Source organism: Oratosquilla oratoria, chromosome 29 (genome assembly GCF_046742065.1).
Source record: "Oratosquilla oratoria isolate Oo_2021 chromosome 29, ASM4674206v1, whole genome shotgun sequence".
NCBI lineage: Eukaryota > Metazoa > Arthropoda > Malacostraca > Stomatopoda > Squillidae > Oratosquilla > Oratosquilla oratoria.
In genome coordinates, this window is record NC_134805.1 from 21,158,663 (window position 1) to 21,163,997 (window position 5,335).

Below are 5,335 nucleotides of genomic sequence, written 5' to 3' on the forward strand. Positions count from 1 at the left end.
TTTCCACCAAATCTTCTGTCACAAGTTAGTAAAGTTTCTTGATGGGGTGAATTAAAACGGAGATACAGTTTTATTCTTTTCTTCCAATTAATTACACTTGGTTATTCAAGCTACACCAAGGGACTCCCACTTGGGATCCTTGTACACCCACCAAGCCAAGTCTGCTCCGACGTCACTATTTAATTCATCCAATAACTTTGAACGTTACAAATAAGTGCCACCCTTTAAGGGCGTGACTTTACCTCCGTGCACCAATAATTTCTCTCCTCCTCCACCCTTTTCTCCAATCAGAAAGGCTGTTATACTGTCTCAAGCAATACTGTTTACGCAAGCAATTCTGTCGCAAGCGGAACGTGGCTTAATGTTTACATTTCGTCATATCATCACTTCTATCGATACCCTAGCCTATATTGACAAACATTAGGCGGTAAGCGAGAATATGCAACTCTGCAACTTCCTCTCGGCCATTGTTTCAAAACATCCAGGTAATAAAATTTGAATTCCTTTCCTCCTACCCCTCTATCTACCTAAATGTCTACCTCAATCTACCGGCCTCTTACATACACACACACACATACACACACACACACACACACACACACACACACACACACACACACACACACACACACACACACACACACACACACACACACACACACACACACACACACACACACACACACACACACACAATATATATATATATATATATATAATAGTATATATATGTATATATATGCATATATATACTTTTACTTCGTTGGAATATATATACATATATATGTATATATATTTATATATATATTAATATACATATACATATATATATATATATATATATATATATATAGATATGTATGTGTGTGTATGTATATATATAAATATATATATACATACATATGTAAATATATATATACATATATATATATGTAAATATATACATATATATATATATATATATATATATATATATATATATATATATATAAACGTACGACCAGTTACTATTCAGACTGCAGCTTCATTCTCTTTCCTCTGATATTGTAGCAGATACAATTCATCAGAAGTGTCAGTCCATTTTTTTGTTTACCAATAAATCACCGCCCAGTTGCCTGGAGGAGACTATGGTGGCTTCCGGGTTGCCTGAAGATTTGTAGAGTCTGCCCGCCGCGTCCACCACGTTCGACTCTCGTGGATCTTCTGGATGTCTTTGGGCGATTTAATTAGCTTGTGTAGTCCCTTATTGACGTCAGAGAGTCGAAGGTGAGGAACCAGGACTGATCCCTGTGGCGCTCGACATATAACTGACAGTTTGAATGGGGATTTCACGCTATGGTTGACAAGCCGTCAACTTGCTTAGTAAACATCGTCCTTCTCCTCTTTCTCCACCAGCTCCTCCTCCTCCTTCTCATTCATCCTCTCTTCCTTCATCTCTTCTTCCTCCTCCTCATGTTCTCACGTGTCCCGTCCAATATTCTCCACTGAAACTCCGCTCCTTGCGTTCCTTCAGCACAGCAATATCTCTTCTTGATATCTGGCACGCCCTACCTCTTTCAGCATATGGGAGGCAATAGGAAATGACAGTAGACAAGGAGACTTGCACCGTGGTTCTTAGAACTGTTGCAGAAGCGTCCTGTGTGGTGCAACCGGACTCTCGGCCGGTGTCGTGTTGCAGGGAAGAGGTCGGACGGAGAGCTCAGAACCTATCTATCCATCTATCTACGTATCTACATATCTATCTATATGTCAAAAAGCTTCTTGCCCCATATAAGGGAGATAGCCAGTCAAGGTATGCAACCACCCCCACCCATGCCGCTTCTATCTGTCACCCATTTGTTCCCCTCTCCTCTTAGCTCCCCGTGGATGAAGGGTCACTCCTATCTTCCACCCACTGCCCGAGTCAGGAGCGATGCAGCAAGACACAGCACAGCTACAGCAGGTTTACCCCCACATCTTCATTTACATGGCGACCCTCCCTTCTCGTGACCTTATGCTCGTGTTAATTCTTTGCGATTAGAATCTGTCACTGCAAACATGTGTGATTCAACGCCGTCTCGCATCACGTGTTGGTCACTTGATCGACAACTATTGCACTCCCGGAAGAGAGCTCAAAGCTCATATATTACCCGATCTGTGGGTAATGCTATGACCTTGCACACACGCGCTCACTATAACATGTGTGTGTGTGTGTGTGCGTGCGTGCGCGCGCACGATCGGGCAGAACATCGAAGACGGCAAAGACATGCGGCACATCAGGCAGAGGGCAACTTTCCCTGTGATACCTGCAGCCGTATATGCAAATCGAGAATCGGACTCCACAGCCATCAGCGAGTTCATCTGGCGTAATACTACTTCTTGGCATGGTGCAACGTCATCGTCGTCAGCGACGGACTACTATAAGCAAGCAAGCGTGCGCGCGCATTTGTATATATATATATAGAGAGAGAGAATTGGATAAATTTCATAACAGTTGATGAACTCAGGCTCGATTCCCAGTGAATATCAGTGACCATAGCTGTCCAGGAAAGGGCTAACCTTTTCTCAACGATGACGCATTTTACAAACATTGTTCTGGCTGACGCCAAGGGGTTTTACTCCACTTGGGGAGGTACACCGTACCGAGGGTATAATTCCGCACTTTATGGACGGAGACGCCCGGCACACGTTGTCCATTGTATTCTTGTTTTCACCGTCGTCGTCGCGTCGAGTAGGTTGGAGCTGCCCTGATTAACCCCTTCGGGCACCATGTTGCCTCCAAGGGATAGAGGTGCTATTGGGTTATAGGCGACCTCTTTGGCCCGTCTTAAAGGTTGCTTTACTTACCGAACGCCTGATGACCTTCGAAGTCCATCAGTCGAAGCTCCTCTGACCGAGTAGAGGATCTTGCAGCAAGACTGCGTTCTTCATTCTTACACCAACGGATCTCAAGGCCTTTCAGTCCCAAAGACCCTTCTCCTCCTCTTTCTCCTTCTCTTTCTCTTCCTTCTATTCCTCTTCTTACTCCCCCTCTCCTCCCTCCACCTTCTCCTCCTCTTTCTTCTTTTCTTCTTTCTCTTCCTTCTATTCCTCTTCCTACTTCTCCTCCACCTCCTCCTCCTCTTTCTCCTTCTCTTCTTTCTCTTCCCTCTATTCCTCTTCCTACTTCTCTCCTCCCTTCACCTCCTCCTCCTCTTTTTCCTTTTCTTCTTTCTCCTCCTTCTATTCCTCTTCCTACTTCTCCTCTCCTCCCTCCACCTCCTCCTCCTCCTCCTATGCTTGGATTCTATTCTGTCGGGCGCCAGACGACTTAATTCGTCTTAGGACGAAAACGTGACTGACTTCAGGTGCTATGCAGCAACCCAACGGCACAGGTCACTTACTCGTCATTCAGTTTCTGGATGTCCTTTGGAGATTTTATTCTTGCTAAAGCAAGATGATTTTCCTTCAGTTGGCATGTGAAGTCGCCTGGTAGCAGCCGGACGGCCTGCTTCTCTCTGCTCCTCTTTCCCGGCCACCCTACATATTTTTTTTCAACCGGCCGACTGTTTTCTTCTTCCTCGGCCCGTCGACTTTCTCTTTCTCCCTTTTTTATTTATACATATATTTATTTATTTATTTATCTATTTTATCATTATTATTATTTTTTTTAATCCGGCCGTTCCTCCTTTTTTCACTAGCCGGCTGACCGTTTTCTTCTTCCTCGGCCCGTCGACTTTCTCTTTCCCCTTTTTTTATATTTATTTATTTATTTATTTATTTATTTTTAATCCGGCCGTTTTTCCTTTTTTTTCACTAGCCGGCCGACTCTTTTCCGCCTACCCAGCCGGTCATTTCTCCTTTTTCTGGTCATCCATCTCTATCACCAGCATACCGGCTCTCACTCTCTCTCTCTCTCTCTCTCTCTCTCTCTCTCTCTCTCTCTCTCTCTCTCTCTCTCTCTCTCTCTCTCTCTCTCTCTCTCTCTCTCTCTCTTCTTTGGTCTGCCTGTTGTCTTTCCCACCCTCCCAGCTGGCCAGCCCTTTCTCTTTTATTTCTTATTTTTTCTTTTTTCTTGGGCCAGCCTGCTGTTTTTTCTGTCCTCCCAGCCAGCAGGCTGTATCTTTCTTTTTTTTTTCTTTTCCTTGGGCTGGCCTGTTGTCTTTCCCACCCTCTCAGCCGGCCGGCCTTTTCTGTTTTCGTTTTTTTTTTCTTGTGTTAGCTTGTTGTCTTTCCCGCCCTCCCAGCCGGCTGGCCTTTTTTTAATTTTCTTGGGCCAGCCTGTTGTCTTTCCCGCCCTCCTAGCCGGCCGGCTCTTTTTCTTTTATTGATTATATATTTTTCTTATTTTCTCTTTTTTTTTATTTTTTTCTTCTTTTCCTTGGGCCGGCCTGTTGTCTTTTATTGCCCCCTAGCTGGCCGTTTTTTTTTTCTTTTTCGTTTATTTTTATTATTATTTCTTTGTCAGCATGTTCTCTTTCCCACCTTTCTCTTTTCTTTTTTCTTGTCTTTTTCTTTGGGCCGACTTGTTGTTTTTTTTCGCCCACCCAGCCGGCTTTTTTTTCTTTTTTTCTTCTCTTTCTTTCCTGACCGGCTGGGTTCCTCTGTTTCTTGCAATCCAAGAAAGGAAGCCGGTATTTCCTGTTACACTTTTGTCTGCTGCTCTTAGCCGGCTAGCTTCTTTTCTGCTGCTCCTAGCCGGCTAACTTCTTTTCTTCTGCTCTTAGCCGGCTAACTTCTTGGTCGGCTAGCTTATTTTCCTCTGCTCTTAACCGATTAGTTTATTTTCTGATGCTCCTGGTCGGTTATTTTTTTTCTGCTCCTCTTGGTCAGTTAGGTTCTTTTCCGCTGCTCGTGGCCGGTCGGCCTACTCTCTTTTCTGCAGCTCCAAGCCGGCTGGCCTACTCTCTTTTCTGTAGCTCCTAGCCGGCTGGCTTACTCTCTTTTCTGCAGCTCCTAGCCGGCTGGCCTACTCTCTTTTCCGCAGCTCCTAGCCGGTCGGCCTACTCTCTTTTCTGCAGCTCCTAGCCGGCTGGCCTACTCTCTTTTCTGCAGCTCCAAGCCGGCTGGCCGAGCAACGCCGGCTTCCCGTTCACGTCTCGAGCCTCCCCGGCCGTCGAGGATCCTGGGCAGTTTCTGACGTCTTGAACCGCACCGGGAAGGACATTTGAGATGGTCACCTCAACTCGAGAGTCCTTTTTGCGTGTATTCCTCTGGCTGCCGTCAGGCGATTTTATTCAGCTGAAATAGGTCCTAATTACCATCGTCGGTGATGGAGGTTATTTGGCTGATTATTTCCATTGCCGTCAGGCGATTTTATTCAGCTGAAATAGGTCCTAATTACCATCGTCGGTGATGGAGGTTATTTGGCTGATTA